Source organism: Panulirus ornatus, chromosome 9 (genome assembly GCF_036320965.1).
Source record: "Panulirus ornatus isolate Po-2019 chromosome 9, ASM3632096v1, whole genome shotgun sequence".
NCBI lineage: Eukaryota > Metazoa > Arthropoda > Malacostraca > Decapoda > Palinuridae > Panulirus > Panulirus ornatus.
Genome location: NC_092232.1, coordinates 4,152,862 through 4,174,788, shown reverse-complemented (window position 1 = coordinate 4,174,788; position 21,927 = coordinate 4,152,862). Strand labels below are relative to the sequence as shown.

Here is a 21,927-nt window from a genome sequence, read left to right as displayed (position 1 = left end):
GAACACCTAACACCTCCACCATCTGAACGTCCTTCCAAGAATACCTCTCTGCCCCAAAGGAGCTCCTCTCACTCTACTCTTGCGAAGAACACACCCTCTGGTTTTCTTTGACTTTTGTCCAGATCGTAGGTTAAACCAAGTACTTTAGTTGCTCACACACGCACACACACACAACACACACACACCCCCACTAGGGGGATGATGTACCAGCTACCATACCCAAACCATTAATGCAAGCCTTTGACATTAACCCAGTCCCCAGACCCACAGAATATATCTTCTCACAGTGCCATACCTCCATTACCAGAAAACGATGCTGTGTAAGATACATCTGTCTTGAGTGTATCATCAACACTGCATGTCCTTAACCTTTACAAAGAACTACTTGGAGCTTTGGACACACAAAAATCTACCATATTCAAACTCCTGAAGCACACATTACCAGTACAAGCCCCCAATGAACAATAGCATAAAACACAAAAACCCACCCTGAACAAACTTATTCTGCTACTGCACTGAAACCCATCATACAACATAACACCAGTGACATCAGACACAAACTTACAAAAGTACTCAATAGAACAACAGTCCTCATCCAAGAAACCAGACTCACTCCCTTGTTTGTTGACCCTCCCTCCTATAACTTTACTACCTTAAGACGACTTTCAACAAGGACAAGGCAGGGGACTTAAGAAACTTACACACAGAAAATCCCCACACTTGACCTTTGGTCATGTTCACTGGATGTAGGCAGCTTCCTGTGAAATGCAGGTGCTCCATAGAAGGGATTCTGGGGCAGGAAAGTAAAGTAAGTGATCATGGCCCCTTGAAGTTTGACTTGAACTCAAACTGGTCCACATACAGCTTACAGCAAAACTGCTGGAAATGCACATATGCATCCATGAATTTTAGTCTGCATGGCCCTCAAGAGCTCACTGCAACATTGCCATGGTCAGTGCAGACTCCCTAAGGCCATCATGGTTTTAGATCCTCATTGAGAATCACTTTTGCATGGTAAATGGAGAGTGCATGATACAAAAATCATGTGATCAGCAGCTTACAGAGCCCACCAAATCTCCTTGCCATCATTTCTCACATCTGGTGAGTACCTGATTTTAGTTTCTATGATTTGAAAAATACAGAATAGCTTGATCTAAAAAAAAAATTAATCAGGATTTTACATTCATCCATATCATGCAAGACAAAAAAGTTTGATCTAAAGAAATGCTTACCAGGACTTGAAAATGCAGGAGGGTATGAGGCATGTTTGCGATGAGCTAATTGATGCAATATTTACACATGCAGCTAGTAGGCTGAGCAAGGGAATGTGAAGCAGTAGGGGGAAGCATGGGCTGGTCTGTGGGGCCTTTCTTTTGGACAGAGACTCTGGTTTTGGTTTATTTTACATGACAGCTAGAGAATGGGTGTGAGCAAATGAGGCCTCATTCTCCATCAGTTCCTGGTCCTAAGATGGGAAACGGCAGACAAGGTAGAGGGGATGAAAAAGAGGACAAGTGAGAGTTGGGGTGAGCAAAAGTAAGCAAGCTTCTGGGAGGACAAGAAGATGTTTTGGAGAGAGTTTAACAATGTGAAGAATCCAAGAGAACAGATGGGAGCATTGAAGAGAGCTAATGGGGAAGTGGGAGTAGGCACAACTGAGGTTAAGAGGAGAACATGTTAACTAGTGCTCTGAAGGATTGTTGAATGTGTTTGATGATGGGATGGTAGATGCCAAATGTTTTGGTCAGGGAGATATGCAAATTGAGAGAGTTTTGGCAAGTGGATTGGTGAAAAGAGGGGAGTAGGTGAAAGTCTTACTTGAGATGAAGCGTGGCAGAGCAACCAGAGTGGATTGAATGGCAGATGACTTTCTTAAGGAATGAAGTGAATGTGGTGTTCATTGATTAGTTAGGATTTTTGATGTATGTGACAGAGTTGTATAATGTCACCATGGCTGTTTAATCTGTTTATGGGTAGGGTGGTAAGGGAGGTGTAATATCAATACAGGAGGAAAAGCTTTCCATTTACACCATTCCTGTGCTCTCTTAGTTGTATTCTTTAAGATGCACAAGATATATGGTTAGTATTCTTTATTCTGCTTAGGAAAGGTAGAAAGATGTATGGAAAAAATCAGTGCAAATTAGGATTTCAGGAGGAAATTACATGAAAATGTAAAGGTAAATATTATGTTATGGAAGGTGGTAGATGGATGTAGAAGAGAGGTATGTGTAAAGAGTGAGAGGATATTAGACAAGTGACAAAGGATGAAGTATGTAAGAGGTATAGAGAATACTTTCAAGAACTAAGTGGAAATGTTGATCAAAAGGATATGAGGCTGTTGGGACAATAGGGTTGCAGGTAAGAAAAGGAAGATGTAGGGAAGAGGAAACCATTAAAGGTGAGATAGTGGAAAAACTGGAGATAAGGATGAAGTGATGAAAGTGATGTTTGAAGAGTGGAGGTGAAATTGCTGTTTAGTGGAATTGGATAGTGTGTATGAAAGCATGAAAGAGTGATCATGTGCATGAAAAATTAACAAAATCAGTAGTTATTCAAATGTATAAAGTGACTGTAAAGTGTCATAGTCATATAAGCTGGCAAGATGTATCTTAGCATAAAGATTAATTTGATGAAAAATGATGTAGTTTCATAAGGTAAGAGGGTTGTAGACCACTAGTTTTTTGCATTTAGACAGGTTGAAGAAAAAGATTCAGAGATATAGGTTATTAAAGTGCATATGTTATAGCATAGGCTATAGATAGGGTTGTGCAGAGGAGGGTGGATGTGTTGGAAATGAAATGTTTGAGGACAATATGTAGTGTGAGGTAGTTTGACCAAGTAAGTAATGAAAGAGTAAGAGAGATGTGTGGTAATGGAAAACGTGTGGTTGTGAAAGAAGAGGGTGTGTTGGAATGGTTTGGACATATGGAGGGAATGAGTGAGAAAAGGTTGACAAAGAGGTTATATGTGTCAGAAATGGAGGAAATAAGGAGAAGCAGGAGACCAAATTGCAAGTGGAAGGATAAAGTGAAAAAGATTTTGAGTGATGGGGCCTGAACATGCAGGAGAGTGAAAGGCATACACAGAAGAGAGTGAAATGGAATGTGATGTATTGGGGACAACGTGCTGTCACTGGACTGAACCAGGGCATGTGAAACGTTTGGGGTAAACCATGGAAAGGTCTTTGGGGCCTGGATGTGAATAGGGAGCTGTGGCTTTGGTGCCTTTCTTTGTATGCTTATTAGCACTACCTCCCTGATGCTGGGGGTGGTGATGCTATTTCCAGTGGGGTAGGGTGGCACTGGAAATGGATAGAGGCAAGCAAGTATGAATTTGTATATGTATCCTTTTCCCTGGGGATAGGGGAGAAAGAATACTTCCCATGTATTCCCTGCGTGTCGTAGAACGCGAGTAAAAGGGAAGGGAGCGGGGGGCTGGAAGTCCTCCCCTCTCGTTTTTTTTTTAATTTTCCAAAAGAAGGAACAGAGAGGGGGGCCAAGTGAGGATAATCCCTCAAAGGTCCAGTCCTCGGTTCTTGATGCTACCTTGCTAATGCGGGAAATGGCGAATAGTATGAAAGAAAAAAGTATATGTATCCGTACATATACACGTATGTGTATATGGGTGAATGGGTCTTTCTTCATCTGTTTCTTGGCACTACCTCACTAACGTGGGAAACGGTGATCAAATATAATAATAATATTTATGGATTGAGAAGAGACAAGACAAAATTGCACAGTAAAGCTCTTAGGGCTCTCTTGATTCTTTTTGTTGCAGATTGCATGGAAGGCTTGTGATTGCAATAGTTTTTATAGTGAAAGTAGTGCATGTGTGAGAGTAAGTAATGGTATGAAAGACAATAGATATTGGAATGCATTAAGTTAACATGATGTCACCAAGGTTAATGTTTTTATTGATGGGGTATCATGGTAGATGAGAACAAGCTGGAGTAATTGTGGTTTGATGCTTAACCACGGAGAAACCAGATGGAAACTGCTGCCATAATTGCGTTTTGGATGAGGAACTGGATGGAATAGTAGGCCATTTTGATAAGGTATATACCAGAAGGATGCTTAAGGAATGCAAATGAAAGTGAGATGATAGTTTTCTAAAGAAAGAAAGACTTCATTGTAGGATAAGTGTAAATGATGAGGAACTATATATTGTGGATGAGTTTAAAGCCTTAGAAAAGTTTAATGACTTTAATAATGAGATATCTGAAATGGAAGGTGGAGGTAGGGTCATTTAAGAAAGATACATCGGAGGTGGTTCCATCCGTTGTCAAATCCACTCCCAGATATCTAAAACAGTGAAGTGTTTTAGATATCTGGGAGTGGATTTGGCAGCGGATGGAACCATGGAAACAGAAATGAATCATAGGGTTGGGGAGGGGACGAAAGTTCTAGAAGCATTGAAAAATGTTTGGAAGTCGAGAACGATATCTTGGAAAACAAAAATGGGTATGTTTGAAGGAATAGTGGTTCCAACAATGTTATATGGTTGCAAGTCATGGGCTATAGATAGAGTTGTGCGAAGGAGGGTGGATGTGCTGGAAATGAGATGTTTGAGGACAATATGTGGTGTGAGGTAGTTTGATCAATTAAGTAATGAAAGGGTAAGAGAGATTTGTGGTAATAAAAAGGGTGTGGTTGAGAGAGCAGAAGAGGGTATTTTGAAATGGTTTGGTCACATGGAGAGAATGAGTGAGGAAAGATTGACCAAGAGGATATATGTGTCAGAGATGGAGGAAATGAGGAGAAGTGGGAGACCAAGTTGGAGGTGGAAAGATAGAGTGAAAAAGATTTTGAGTGATCGGGGCCTGAACATGCAGGAACGTGAAAGGAGTGCAAGGAATAGAGTGAATTAGAATGATGTGGTATACCGGGGTCGACATGCTGTCAATGGATTGAACCAGGGCATGTGAAGCATCTGGGGTAAACTATGGGATGTTTTGTGGGGCCTGGATGTGGAAAGGGAGCTGTGGTTTCGATGCATTATACATGACAGCTAGAGAGTGAGTGTGAACGAATGTGGCCTTTGTTGTCTTTTCCTAGCACTACCTCGCGCACATGCAGGGGGAGGGGGTTGTCATTTCATGTGTGGTGCAGTGGCGACGGGAATGAATAAGGGCAGACAGTATGAATTATGTACATGTGTATATATGTCTATGTCTGTGTGTGTATATATATGTATACGTTGAGATGTATAGGTATGTATAAGTGGTGTGTGTGAACGTGTATGTATATACATGTGTATGTGGGTGAGTTGGGCCATTCTTTCATCTGTTTCCTTGTGCTACCTCGCTAATGCAAGAGACAGCAACAAAGTTTATTAGTAAATACATTGGAGGTGCACTCAAGGCTTTGGTGAATGAAAAATAATTTAAGCACAGAGTTTATAGGGAGCTTTCATGAAGGATTCCTAGTCTTAAAGCTAATGTATGAGTATGAAGCCCAAGTGTATATAGGTCAGGTTAGGTGAAAAATGATAGTAGTTGTGGGAGAATTCATGGAATATTGTATATGAGTAAGGCATGTAAGGACAGGGAGACATTGAGACTTTTTGTGTGGCCACCCCCCTTGATGGAAGTTTCCAGAGGAACAGGCATCAGAGATATAGATCGATAAATAGTGGTGAATAATTTGCATAGCATAGTTGGAAGTAGGATGGTAGATAAAATGAGGACTGAAGATGGGAGAAGGATATTTTGTGTGAGAAAATCATCAGAAAAACTCATCAATGAAAGTCTTATGAGGGTGTTGTGATCTTCATGACAGATGTTTAGTTCATCAAGAAGACAGTTACAGTACAGTAATGGTACAGTAGACTTTACAAGGAGGATTGGTAGACAGTACAAGAGGTGTAGTGATGTGGTAAGGAAATTAATGAAGGTTAAGTATATTTTAGATGAAGATGTTAGAGGAGTGATTGGGGATTACATACAACGGAAAGCTTTTGCAGATGAAGTTGTATGAATGGAGACATTGGTTTCACTAAACGAATTAGAGTACTGTCATAGGAATAGTGAAAAAGGAAGAAGCCCTTTGATAATTGTGAAATTCTATGTTTATGTCATGATCCATAGGCTGTAAGTACCTGATCATTCCCATGAAATTGGAAATGGAATTACGCTGATAGATAGATCGATAGACCATTGCATTACTAGTCTACTTTTGGTTATACTGTGAGAGAAAAGTCACCTCTGGTTGTATAACCATCTGTTGATGAAGAAGAGTACAATTTCATCTAAATTTTCTCTGCAAATACAGCTTTGAAACTGCAGGATTCCCATAAAAGGGATCCTGGATTTATAAATGTTGATGATATAATTAGATAATTGTAGGTACACGGGTGAGAGGTATACTATAGAAGAGGTGGATATATGCAGTGAGAAAGTTGATTGGCATGGGAAATTTCAGATAGGATATATAGGAACGAATTGGGATAATTTGCAATGAAAGCAAGTTTTCTACAGTGGTGGTATGAATGGAGTTGGGCTGTTTTGGCATAAAGTGAAAATGAAGAAATCCTTACACCAGTTTGATAATTCATGTGTCACTTTAGTGCACTGGGCATGGTTTGAGGATGTGTATGTGTGATATATGGCTGCTGCTTCATAAATAGAGCTCATAAGGCTACTTCTTCCCACAGTTTGTATGTGGAGACAAGCCACTCAAGGATTGACCATTATGTTACCGCCTTCCCTTTAACAGTTAAACTGTGGAATGCTCTTCCTTTTTTCGTGTTTCCCACTTCATATAAGCTTTCTGGCTCATAAGATTTAGGTCTAAAGACACTGCAGTCCTGATTGATGTGTACTTTCTTTTTCTCTTTCTTTCATCCAGGGTGGCCTATTATTGGGGCATGTTTAGCCCACTCTATATATATGAAAAATAAGTTCCTGTTTGCTTTGGGTTGGATCATTTTGAGCATCTCATTGTCTATGTACTTGAAAGCAGCTTAGATGTAGATCAGATCAGAACTTACCTCATTCATGATCCTTTTTTTTCTAGTTTTCTAGTTTCTAATTTGGACTAATGTCACTCTTAGATCATTGTCACAGATTAAAGCTTTTTAACTTTTTCCCACCACTTTGGCAATCATTGGTCTGATTTTGCCTCTTCCTATCCTCTCTACTTTCCATGTGTTAGGATTTTATTTTATTAGCTATTTGTCCAATCACTGTATGCTGTTCTGTTTCTCTTCTCTCATTTTTGTGGAACAACTGTTCTTTGTTTCTTGGCATACTTTGTTTAGCCATAGTTAAATTCCATGTCACTATGGAGTTACACTACTCCTGTTATTGATGTTTCTCCTTTGACCAACACTCAGTTGCCTTGATTTTTTTTTTTCACTTGTATCTTAAGTGATTTGACATCATTAAAATGATATTATAGGACATGTTGACTACATTGCCTTGACTGTATGCAGAGAATTTACAATATTTCAGTCTTATAGATAGACTTGTTCCATATGAATTTTCCTTATCAGAATGTAGGAAGTTTCCCTTATGTATTTATCTCAGGGCATTACATGATTCCATTATGCCTTGGTATCAGCACTGCAGACCACAAAAAAAAGCACTAACTCCACTTTAAGAAAATACACACACTATGATGACTAATATTTTGTTTCCCTAAACATTCAAGAGCACCCACAGTGTCCGCAAAAAACATTGTCCCCCCATTCCCATGTATTTTCGAAGGTGATAATGGCTAAGGTTTTATGAGTACAAGTATATGATGCTTTAAGGGTGAAATTATTGTACATTTGGTTGTTGAGACTAGTGCTTCTAAGGGTGTGAACATAAGCAACCTGCCTCAGTGTGCATCATGCTATCTTTGGGGAAAGATGTTCTTTTTTTACTCCTCTCAGCTGCAACTTGATTTTGGGAATTTTGCTTCTGGACACTATTTCTTCCATCTGTACTTCAAGATGGTTGGCTCTACCTTTCTACATTGGAGAAATGTGGATACACATGAGAACTCTGGGTGCTCCAGGTACTCAGAACACATGATTAGGCATCTGCTTCTTGCAACACCTCAGCAGTGCCTCACCTCATTCAGGAGATTAAGATCATGTGGATCCGAAACATGGACTTAGAATACTTCAGGAATGCTGCCAATTCCATGCTTGGGTGTCTGGGCAAAGCTAAAGGAGAGATGACAAAGTACTAAAATACAAGCATGACATTGCTTCTGAAAATGTATGGAAAGAGGCAGGCAAGGTTTTTTGCAGACACTACATTCACTGTAACACTTTTTTTTTTTTTTTGTATCAGTAGACACGCTTCTTCTAAATATAGAAAAGTCCTCATAGATATTCAGCATTGGGGCTGAAGGGATCCAGTTACGATTTGGTATCAGAACCATACCCAACTAGAAAGACACTAAACCCATTTTGTCTTCTGTAGACTTGCACAGACATGTTTCACTGCTCATTTTATGAGTGAAAGGTTCACCTCCCCACAGAAAAATAGATTTGGCTAATTGATACAAACTGTTTGTAAAACTTAGCTGCCTGCATCATCAATACATCCAGCCATCACATGCAGTTGCATACACATGCACAAACACAACACAGAAATTTTAGAAGTTGTGATAGCAGAGAATGTTTAAGATATGGGGTCCCATGAGCATAAAACTCCCTCTCTGTACAGTACAAATAGATATCTAATTACACATACATGTAGACATGTCACACAAAACATCACCCTAATTTCCCACTTTCACTTCATGTGTCTGATCATTAGAGTTTTATCATCTAACTAACTGAGATGACTACCATCATACGTCACCGAAGGAAAAAAGCCATTCAAGGCTTATTACCCCCCCCTCCCGACTTTTGGCACATTTCCATGACTGTAATGTGTAACTTCAGTATATTTGTAGATGGATTTTTGTTACCTACAATTCTTTGGCAAATGATTTTTTTTGCAGGTTTGTTTTCTTAATTTTAAACTTACTAAAAGGTTACCTTCATTTGAACATGATTCAGTAATATATAACATGACTAATCTACACAGAATGGAAGCAGGGTTTCTTCAGTAGAGGATAACATTTATTCTCTTTTTAAACCACTCCACTACTCACAAACACAGCCAGTTGAGTCACATGGAAAATTCCAGCCAAAGACTTTCCATAAGATCAGACCATACAACCCCAGGGTGCCCAGGTCAGTTGAGCCACATACAAATGGAGGTAGTATTGTTAGCTTTGCTTTGCTATTAGCAGATACTCTTTCTTATTGACATTAATGCACAGGAAGCATTGAAAGTATTACAGCAAATTCAAATATAAATGATGAAATGAATTGATAAAAGTTGAATAGAATAATGGTATTAATGTTTGTTTTTCATGGTCACATATGTAATATTCTGTCACGCTGTTAAGTGTTGAAACACAAGTTTGATGAAAATTTCCAGATATATGTTACTTAATCAAAGCACACAAAATATGATAATGTATACAGTAGATTATCACAAGTTCGCACTTCAGTCTATTAAATTTCCTAACGATTTACAAAACTTAACGATAACACCGAATGCAAATGATAGCAGTAATTTGAGGTATATCACAAAAGAACTATTGTGTGCATTTGCCTCTCATGCCAACCATCATAGATGAGCTTTACCACATGGTTTGTAGATGCTTCACAGAAGACCACAATAGCTAATGATATGGTGAATATAATGAGTGCTTGTAAATATTGTGCTTCAGCCCTTTCTGCATCTTCTGATAAGAAATGTAAGGTAAATGGGTTAGATTTATAGCAGAATCTTGAATTGTAAAAAGAATTAGATGAAGGGGTCTTAACAACTGTCAGAGGAGCATGATGCTTTTGCCCTGTACAGTGTACGACGTACACTAATCCAAAGTTGATCTCAGAAGCTTTATATTTGTTGTGGGTGTTAAATGCAAAAGGAAGCATGTTGCTAATCGTGGAGGCTTAAATAAGTTTGTGATTGAATGGTTTAATGATTGCATAAGCAAAATGACATATACAGTACTCCAGCCTTGGCTACTTAGGCCAGAGAAATGTTTACAGAGCTTATTGGAGAGCATGACTGTGATGCCATGTTGGGGTAGGTTCATTGAATGTACTGGTGTGCAGTATTTTTTGTATTAGTGTTACAGCATTTGTTGATTTTTACCTTTTCTTTTACAGTCTTATTTCTTGATATCCATCCCAAGTGATAGAAGGAAAGTTGTATTTACTGAATTTCATTCATATATGCTGGCAGAATTGACTGTTATTGCAATGATTTTACTTGGTTGATTATATAACTACAGGACCCCTTTTATGGGGCTCTTGGTGCTTCATGGCTGCACTACAATCAGTAGCAGGTAAGGGATGGATTCCTATGAATTGGGAAAATCTTTGACGAGATAACATTATTTTTTCATCACTGCTGCTGATGATGATGATGTACAGCCTCACTGAAGGTGATTTTTCTCATGGTACAACCACTTGTAAACAGAGTTCAATAATAGCAATTAGAAAAAATAAATCATGCAAATTGCATTTTGTGATAGATATGAGTGTTAGGGTTGGGTAATCCCACCTCACTGTTTTGGTATACAGTATGTATATACCACATCATTCCAGTCCACTGTATCCCATTCGTGCCATCCACCCTTTTGCATGTTCAGGCCCTGATTGCTCAAAATATTTTTCACTCCATTCTTCCATCTCCAGTTTAGTCACCCTGTCCTCCTTGTTCCCTCTACTTCTGAGTGGAGGGAACAGGGAGACCAAATTTGAGATGGAAGAATGGAGTGAAAAAGATTTTGACAGATCAGGGCATGAGCATACAGAAGGGTGAGAGGAATGCATGGAATTGAGTGAATTAGAACAATGTGGTGTACAGGGTTGACACCCTGTCATTGGACTGAACCAGGGTATGTGAAGCATTGGGGTAAACCATGGAAAGGTATGTGGGGTTTGGTTGTGGATGGGGAGCTGTGGTTTCATTGCATTAAACATAACAGCTAGAGAAAAGATGTGGGCAGATGCATCCCTTCTTCATCTGTTCCTGGTGCTACTTCACCAATGTGGGAAACCACAGTCAAATATGAAAATATATTTTTATTATTATTATTATACTTAACCACTGTTCCCTGCATCAGTGAGGTAGCACATGTATATACATAAACGCCCATACACGCACAGAAACATACATATACATATCAATGTTTACATACATATACATACACTGACACATATACACATGTATATATTCATACTTGCTGCCTTCAACCATTCCCATCGGTACCCCAGTATATAGAATGTACAGTGCTGCAGTGAAAAGTTTGTTTTACAGATGGAGAATAAAGACATTTTAAAAGATTGTGCATGAAATTTATTCTGTAAAAGAATACAAGTTGAAGGTAGATGTTGGTAAGAGCGTAGTTCTGCCATAGTTCTGCCAACTTTAACCCATGGGTGTGAAACATGGACGTTGAGTGGAACACATTTCTAGAGGTAGCTGTTTGAGGGATGCTGCAGTGTTAACAAGTGAAATGAAAGAAGTAATGTTGAGATGTATAGATATGTGATGTCGTAGGAAGAACATGAGTTGTAGTGTCACAGTGTTGAAGTAGTTTGGTCATTTAGAAAGGGTGTATGTGATAGGTTGAAGAAATTGTATAGAAGTAAGTTAAAAGGAAATAGAGAGAATGAAGACAGATGACATACTGAGACGGGAAAGTGGAAGAGTATAATGGGGAGAGGATGCAGCAAGACGTAAGGGTTATTGAATTTGATTACTCAATAGTATGAATGTTGTTGGGAGGAGTTCCCAAGAGGAAAAATGTATCTAAGATATAGATAGAAAATGAGTTTGGCTAGGATAAGTTCTTTATTTTCTCTAACTAAGCTCACCAAACCTAAATCATCCATAGCTGACCTTTCCACCGTGATATATATTGTAAGCTTGGTACAAGGAAGATGATTACTTACCATGGTAACACTTTGCATGTAGCACCCAGTACAGATGCCCTCTCCCATGCTGTTCCTTGGGGAGAAAAAATGAAGGTCCAAAATTTGGCTGAATAACCTTTAGAAATGTAATTAGATATATCTTATCAAGTTTAAAGCAATGAAAAATTAAGACAATGTATGAAATTGCCTGTATTCTGTAGAAACAGTCACAAACTTGGCCCAGATGAGGGTGGCGTAATGATATGATTATGCAGTTGTTTGCATTGTGCTACTAACTAACAAATCAACCTGTCTAAATGCTCATGGTGTCCCATTTTACATGTGTATACTACCAGCATAGAACATAGTGAACAGCTAGAAAACAGTGAAAAATCAAACAGTAATCAACTTGCTGTGTAAACAGTCCTAAGAGGTGGTAAAGAAATTTGTGCATTGAATATATGAACATCCCATGGGCTGTTTAAAGATCATTATAACACTAATACTCTCTCAGTAAGTGTAAGTTATCCTGCCTAACACTTTACATACAGTGTATTGCTCTGCCATAACTGTGAAATGTCTTTTGCATCATGAGCTGCAAATAGTTCACATGCTTGAATGTTTGAGCATGAAATGTTACTGCCATTTTCTAAAGGCAAGGAGGACAAAAGTGAATGCGTGAATTACAGAAGTATGAGTTTCTTGAGTGTGCCTGGTAAGTAGTGTGGGATAGTAGCAATTGAGAGGGTGGTGACATGTTCACAGCATCAGATTTGGGAGGAACAGTGTGGTTTCAGGAGTAGTAGAGGATGTGTTTACTTTGAAAATTTTGTGTTAGAAATACAGAGAAACAGAGAGATTTGTTTGTGGTATTTATTGATCTGAAGAAGGTGTATGACAGGGTTGTGATCTGTGGAAGATGTTGCAAATATGTGTTGTGGGAAGAAAGTGAATGTTGAGTATCTTGGAGAGAGGGGCAGGTATGTAGTCTACTTGGGATGGGTGTGTCTGGTGTGTAAGTTAGTTGTTGTTTGCTCATGATACAGCTCTTGTGGCAAACTCAAACAAGAAACTGCAGAAGCTGATGTCTGAGTTTAGGAGAGTGTGTGAAAAGAAAAAGTTAAAGAGTTAGTGGGGATAAAAGGGTATTAATTTAACAGGGGAGTTATACAGGCTGATAAGAGGGTGAGTTTGATTAGAGGGAACCCTAGGGATGTGCCTGGGAGTGGACATGGCAGCACATGGAACCATGGGAGATGAAGTAAACCATAGCAGGGTTGAGGAGGCAAAGTCAGGGGCACATGTGAAATATGTGGAAAGTAAGTTATTTTCTCTGAGGGCAAAAATGGGTATATTTGATGGTATAATAGTCCCTTGGTGTTGTATGGATGTAAGGCATATGCTGTAAATGAAAAAGTACAGATCTATCTATCTATCCATATCTCTGATCCCTGTTCCCATCTGGAACTTCCTCAAGGGGGTGACCATGGCAATTGAGTCTCCGTAACTAGTGAACTCCAGTGCCCCTTCTTAGCCTTTAGTGCCTCACCCTTACCAGGCCATTGGGGAAGGGCAAGTCTAGTATGGTAGAGGCTTCTACCTAATGTTCCTACAGACTACTTTTACCTAATGCTCATGCCCAATGTTCGTACCAGCTACTTCTACCTAATGTTTCTAGCTAAAGCTTCTACCTAAATGTTCCTACTTACTGCTACTAAAAAGAATAGAAAAGAGTGGATTCCTTGGATATGAAATGTTTGAGGGCATTTTGTGGTGTGAGGAAGTTAATTGAATGAGGAACGATTGGGTAAGAAAGAGGTGTAGTTGTAGAAGGGTATGTATGGAAGAGCAGAAGAGGGTGTGCTGAAATAGTTCGGACGTATGAAGAGGATGAGTGAGGAGAGGCTGGCTAAGAGGGTATATATTGTGGAAGTTAAAGGAACAAAGAGAAGGAGAAAACTGAGGATAAGATGATAGGATGGAATGAATTTGCTTTGAGCATTTGGAGCCTGAACATGCAGAAGACTGTATGGCATGCACGGGATAGAGTGAATGGAAGCCGTATAATAAACCAGAGGCATTGTACTGTCATTGAGCTGACCCAGGGTATATGAAGTTGTCAAAAGAAACCAGTGCCTGTCATCAACATCCAAGCCCCACAAGACCAGTTCATGGTTTACCATGACCACTTGACATGCTGTGGTTCAGCACATTAAATGCATTTCACCTCCTACCACATTGCTCCAATTCATTCAGTCCCATGCATTTTTCTTATCCTTCCATCTCTTTCTCAGTCTTCTCATCCCATTTTCTCCCTCTGCTCCGAATATGTAGATCTTCTTTGTCAGCCTTTCTTTACTCATCCTCTCCATATGTCCAAACTTTTTAGGCGCACTCTTGTCAACTCTTCATGCTTTCTAAAATCAAACTATACTTTCTATCACATCTCGCTTGTACACTGTCATTCCTTACACAATCAACCCACCTTATACTGCATATTATCTTCATACATCATATGTCCACTCTCTTCTTTTCTTTTGCATACATACATCACTATTATTACTACTGTACCTTCAGACATATCCATTTTTACCCTAACAAACAGTGACCTTTCCTTTCACATGCTCCTTAATGTTCCCATGGACCTTAGCCCCTCTTCAACCCCATGACTCAATTTAGCCCCCTGTAGTTCCAATTGTTGCCATGTCTGCTGAGATTCTTAAAGAGTTCCACTTCTTCCAGGTCGTTTCCATTCATGTTTCACTCACACCATTGTCTCATTCCCCTGCCACACCTCATTACCTTAAAGTATTTCACATTTACTTTTTACTTTCTTCTGTCACCCATTCTTCCAAACTCTTTTCACCAGCTGCTAGAGTTTCTCTTTTGAGATCTCCAAGTAGAACCATGTCATCTGCTAACATCATCTGATTCACCTCCCATGCCATCCTACCCTAGGTGTGCCCCTTGCTCTAAGACCCTGGTATTCATTTCTCTTATCATCTCAGCCATACTGTAAGTAGATATTTGATTTTTTTTAGCATAGCATTTTGTAAGTGATATTTTTTCACACTTGATCATCATTTCCTACATTAGTGAAGTATTGCCAGGAACAGACAAAAAGAGGCCGTATTTGTTGACATCTGTTCTCTAGCTATCATGTGTAATGCACCAAAACCACAGCTCCCTATCCACAACCAGGCTCCACAGACCCTTCTATGATTTACATTAGCCACTTTATATGTTCTGCTTCAGTCCAATGAAAGCATGTCAACCCATGTATACCACATCGTTCCAATTTACTCTTTTCCCATGCACACCTTCCACACCCCCTGCATGTTCAGACCCCAATCACCAGAAACCTTTATCTCTCCAGCCATCCATCTCCAATTTGGTTTACTCCCTCTCCTTGTTCCTTCCACTTCAGACACACATCCTCTTTGTTAACCTCTCCTCATACATTCTATCCATATGTTTAAACCATTACAGCATACCCTCTTCAGCTCTCAACATGGCTCTTTTTATTACCACACCTCTCTCTTACTCTTTTATGACTTATTCAATCAAACCATCACACACCACATATTGTCCTCTCAAATTTCATTTCCAACAAATCTACCCTCTTTTGTACATCCTCATCAATAGCCCGTGGCTCGCATCCATGTATCTTTTTTGGGACTATACCTTTAACATACCCATTTTTCTCTCCCAGACAACCTATCTTTCCAGATATTTTTCATTGCTCCCAGAACCTTTATCCCCTCACCCTCTTGCTTCCACTTCCATGATTCCATTAACTGTCAAATCCACTCCCGGGTATCTAAAACACTTCTCGTCCTCCAGTTTTCCTTCATTTTAACTCATACCCAAGCTTACCTGTCTCTTGACCCTGCTAAACTTAATTACCTTACTTTTATTCACATTTACTCTCAAGTTCCTCCTTTCACACACTCTTCCAAACTCAGTCACCAACTTCTGCAGTTTCTCACTCGAATCTGCTACCAACAACCAACTTGCTTCCCAAGTGCCCCCTCATGCCCTATGCACTGCATACCCATCCCTCTTTCTAAGACTTGCATTAAGCTCCCTCACCACCCCATCCATAAATACATTAAACAGCCGTGATGACATCACACACATCCTGCCACAGACTATCCTTCACTTAGAACCACATGCTGTTCAGAGCATCACACTTTGTATCTTAAAGATTTGGGTTGAACAGCACTTGTCACTCTCCAGTATTGAATAATTCATTTGATCAATCATCACAGCATAGTGTTAAGGCCAGACCACCTCACTTGTACCTTGGGTCTGTATATCTATGTAACTATACTTGTACCTTGGGTCTGTGTATCTATGTAACTATCCTCTCTAACCCCTTGTACACATGCCTTACACTCTTGATAAATACTCATTGCTTCTAAAAGTTGTCTACCTACACCATATATCTTTAAGATCATCCAAATAGCATCTCTATCAACCTTATCATATACATTCTCCAGACCAGTGATTTTTTTTTCATTCTTCCTGGCACATCTTGCATTAGTGAGATAGCACCAGGAAAAATTGAAGAAGGGCTGCATCTGCTCTCATTTATTCTCTAGCTGTCATGTGTAGTACTGAATAAAAAAAATTCTGAAGCATCAGGAACAGATGAATGATTGCTTCATATGCACACATTCACTCTCCAGCTTTCATATGTAAGGAAACCAAAGCCTACCATCCAAAGCTGAGCTCCACATATTATTCTGTGGTTTATCTTGAATGCCCCATATGCTGTGTTTTTTGTTTAGATTACAAGGTTTTTCATGCATGTTCACCATTTCCCACATCAGCGAGACAGCACCATGATCAAAGAAATAACTTCATTCAACCATACTTAAACTGTCATGTGTAATGCAATGAAACCAGAGCTCCCTTTCCACAACCAGGCCCTACAGACCTTTCTGTGGTTTCCTCCAACCACTTCATTTGCCATTGTTTAGTACATTGACAACACATCATCCCTTGTATACCATGTTGCTCCACTTCGCCCCATCCCTTGCACCCATCATACCCTCCTGCATGTCCAAGTCCACATCTTCAAAGCATCTCTCACTCCATCCTTCCACATCCTCCTTGGTTCCCCATTATCCTTCTTCCCTCCACTCCTGACATGTATACCCTCTTGTTCATAATCTCATTCATCCTCTCCATATGTATATTATAGCCAAGTCTTTATAACTGTTGTAAGCACATTCGCACTCGCATAGATCAGGGCATTCCAGTAGAAAGCAACATCCATTTTGATGTAGTATAGGGGTGGCCAGTATCATTAGATAACATGCACTGGATGGCGGTAATGCAGAAGGAAAGACTAGAGAATCTTGGATTATTTGATTACATTCATTGGATAACCATGAACCAGCATAAGTTGGAACAGTATGCATCAGAGGAGAAGCAGAACAGAGATCTAGAATACAACTGGGGCAGCCTACATCATTGGATGATGTGCATTGGCATTTAATTTCAGTGATGCAAATTAAGATATTAGAGGGCAGTCTGCATCACAGTTAACAAGTAGTGGGTAATGGTAATATAAGACATATGACGACTGGCTGGTGATTTTGTAGGTATTTCTTACAAGCATATATATTTCTTGTAGAGTGGTTATCTCACTGATTCACAGTTTTCACACATTTGTACAACAGTATTTAGTGTCAATGACATGCGAGTCAGCGATAATCTACTGTAACCAACTTGAATTTTTTTTATGGCATTTGGCACTGTCATCCAAATTAATTCCTTCAGTTTAGATGCTAAGCTTTGCTTGAGCCTGCAATAAATGATGATTAGAATAAGAAAATCTAAGATTTTGTGATATATTTTATTCCTTTCTGACAGACTCATTTCTTTAACTTAGTTCATATTGTATATTCAAATTAGTGATATGATAAAAGGTCATGTACAGAAAAAAATATTAATCATGGTAGAATAGATGCTGCATGGTTGTTCAATTAGAAATTTAAAGCTTCAAGAGTTAGTTTCACCTATTATTTTTATGTCAGCCTTACTGACATGAAAATTAAATGACCAAGACATTATGTGGTGTGAGGTGGTTTGATTAAGTAATGAAAGGGTAAGAGAAATGTGCAGTAATGAAAAGAGTGTGGTTGAGAGCTGAAGGTGTGCTGAAATGGTTTGGACATATGGAGAAAATAAGTGAGGAAAGATTGACAAAGAGGATATACATGTCAGAAGTGGAGGCAACAAGAAGAACAAATTAGAGATGCAAGGATGGATTCCAGAAGATTTTGAGTGATCAGGACCTGAACATGTGGAGGGTGAAAGGTGTGCATAGGGTAGGTTGAATTGGAATGATTTGTTATACAGAGGTTGATGTGCTGTCATTGGACTGAATCAGTGGTAAACTATGGAAAGGTCTGTGGGGCCTGGTTTTGGATAAAGAGCTGTGGTTTGGATGAATTACACATGACAGCTAGAGAATGGATGTGAGCAGATGCAGCCTTTCTTCCTGGCACTACCTTGCTAATGCAGGAAATGGTGATGAAGTACAAAAAAAAAAGCCATTATTGAAAGATATGATAGGCATTAGAAAATAGATGTTTGATAGACCATGCTAACTGACCTATTAAAGTGAAAGTGTAATGAAAAACTAACACTCAATATCTTTCACTCATTTTGAAATATATTTAACTAAGACTACCAACATTTATGCATGTTTCACACATATATATTCACTATGCATACTAAGACATCACTGAGGTTTTTATCTCCCTTCTCTGTCATACTTTTATCTACAGACCACTTCCCTATGCATGGTTTGCAGTCATTCAAGATTGGATCTTGTATACTCAGACCTAACAACTCAGTCAGGAAATCTCCCTGTCATCATTAATGGTTATGAACACTGTTTTGTCACATCCTTAGTTGATACTTTCTCAACAAGCTCTCATCCATACAACTATCTTATTACATTCTGGTGCCTTACATCTTCTTCAAAAGGAACTATCGTCTGTGAATTATTCTATCTGAGTTCCTCGAGGTCCAGTACCAGTCTTAACAATCTTCATAATGATATCCGACTTGGACAAAGGTATTTATGAAAGCATAGTACATTGTTTCATAGGTGACACCAGAATAAATCATATATTGAACAAAAGAGGACAAAGAGAAAATGCAGGAAGACCTAAGCATAGTACACATGGACAGTGTAGAATCTGAGGGAATTCATGGAAGAGAAAATTTGAACAACTGCATCATGGAAATGTATCTGATGTAATGGTTACACCTTACAGAGGCCAACAGGAAAGGGAAGTTTTGAAAAAAGATGGAGTTCAAGACTTCAGAGTAATGATAAGTGAAAGCTTAGAATTTTTTTTTTTTTTTTTTTTTTTTTATACTTTGTCGCTGTCTCCCGCGTTTGCGAGGTAGCGCAAGGAAACAGACGAAAGAAATGGCCCAACCCCCCCCCCCCATACACATGTACATACACACGTCCACACACGCAAATATACATACCTACACAGCTTTCCATGGTTTACCCCAGACGCTTCACATGCCTTGCTTCAATCCACTGACAGCACGTCAACCCCTGTATACCACATGACTCCAATTCACTCTATTTCTTGCCCTCCTTTCACCCTCCTGCATGTTCAGGCCCCGATCACACAAAATCTTTTTCACTCCATCTTTCCACCTCCAATTTGGTCTCCCTCTTCTCCTCGTTCCCTCCACCTCCGACACATATATCCTCTTGGTCAATCTCTCCTCACTCATTCTCTCCATGTGCCCAAACCATTTCAAAACACCCTCTTCTGCTCTCTCAACCACGCTCTTTTTATTTCCACACATCTCTCTTACCCTTACGTTACTTACTCGATCAAACCACCTCACACCACACATTGTCCTCAAACATCTCATTTCCAGCACATCCATCCTCCTGCGCACATCTCTATCCATAGCCCACGCCTCGCAACCATACAGCATTGTTGGAACCACTATTCCCTCAAACATACCCATTTTTGCTTTCCGAGATAATGTTCTCGACTTCCACACATTTTTCAAGGCTCCCAAAATTTTCGCCCCCTCCCCCACCCTATGATCCACTTCCGCTTCCATGGTTCCATCCGCTGACAGCTTAGAATATGGAGAATATTTTAATAGAATAGATATTTTTGGTCAAGTAATGAAACAAGTTATAAGAGAATATTCATCACAAGAGATGGAACATTAATGGTGAAGTTGTTCAGTTTATACATGAGCATACTGTTGTATTATATGGTCATTATCAAGTTAAGAAGAAATGAAAAACTAGTAAAAGTTTAGAAACACTTCTCAAATATAGTTGAGGGAACAGAGCATTTAGAATTATCATGTCAAAAGAACTCGAACTCTGCAGCTTGAAAAAGGAGAAATATGTATGATAATCTACGCATGGCAACAGATTGAGGGTATCAAAAGACAATGACCTCTATTTAAGAAAAAAGTATGCCAGTAAGGAATAATTAGAGTCAGTCTGTACAATAATACTTTGGAACATATTAAGAGGATATCACAAAATTTGTGAGAGCCGAGGAAGGAAGATGTATCTATCAATCTCTCTGATGCCCATTCCAGTTGGAACTTCCTCAAAGGGGTGGACATGGCTACAAAGTCTCCATAACTGAAGAACTCCAGTGCTGCTTCTTATACTTAAGTGCTTCACCCTTAAAAGGCCAACGGCAGAGGACAAGTCTAGTGCAGTTTTTGCAGAGGCTTCTATCTAATGCTCCTACCTACTTTTTCTACTTAATGTTTCTACCTAAACTTCTTGTTTAAATGTTCCTACCTACTATGTCTCTACTGCTCCTAACATTTTGCCAAAAGGCAGGGCTAGCACACAGTGTTAACCACGGGAAAATCTAGAGTTAAGTGCTCACCACAGGAAAATCTAGAGGTACGAAGAATGAGCTGCATGAGTAAGTGTTGTCAAGTGTTACATTTGACAAGGAGGGTTTGTATGTTTGTTGACAGAATGCCAATAGTCCACATGTTAGTGAGGCAGAAAGACTTGACAACCACTAAAGTGCTGGCTCTCCCAGTATGCAGGCGGGTAGTACTGGTAATATACCTTTCTGGTCACTGGCTGCCTACCAAGTACTACCTTCAGTGAAGGAAGATGTATAGGTTATTCATTGCACTGCCAAGTGAAATGAAAATGATTGGATAAGCACAGAAACATACAAAAGAAGCTTCAATAGATGGCTTAAAATGGTTCCAGATGAGCCTAGGATTGACAGTTATGCAGAGTGTGTGGCAGTAAAGAAAAAACAGTATCGTTAGTCTAGCAACATATATTGGTGATTACCATGCTCTTGCAACTTGCAAGTAGGGAAGTACTCATATCTTGAGACCCAGTTACACTTTTACAGATTACTTGAATGTGCACTCCTTTCAGGTATCTTTTACATTCCACATTCAGCTCTTAGTTATTATGAAATGGAAAAAGAAAGGACAAGGGAAAGTATTTACAAATTTTTGAGAAGGTGAAAAGCCTGTCTTTCGAAATGTGCCAGGTCATATTAAATGGGAAAGACACAAGAAGATAGAGAGTTAAAAAGCATCTACATGTAGGGAAAGAAGCTGGTATCAAAACATCTCACCCTTGAGTTGCTGATTGATTGAATTGGCTATCAGCTGTTGCTCTGTAATTACCATATTTATAAAACAGTATTACCAAAAGTAAACTGTAATTTTCGATATTTTTATCACTCAGATTATATTACTTTAAAGTGCTTCTTTCTCTCAAGCATGGAAATTTTATTTTTTCATATATTCACTCAGTGTCATTGACCTGCATTTCTTTTTTAACAATTAATCATTCTCTCTGGCTTGGAATGTGACTTGGATCAGGATCACTGAAAACTTGCTTCCTCACTCATTTTGATTCTGAAAGTCTCATATTTTTGGGTAACATAATATTAGTTTTTTCAGTTTCACCCATTATCTCATTTCCATTAACAT

At 39.2% G+C, this 21,927-nt stretch overlaps 1 protein-coding gene across 9 annotated transcripts in view; it reads left to right on the top strand.

The window, feature by feature from the left end:
* corn (microtubule-binding protein cornetto) overlaps window positions 1–21,927 on the top strand; it is a 313,717-nt gene that overhangs the window by 285,208 nt on the left and 6,582 nt on the right. The gene's annotated exons all lie outside the window — the stretch shown is intronic.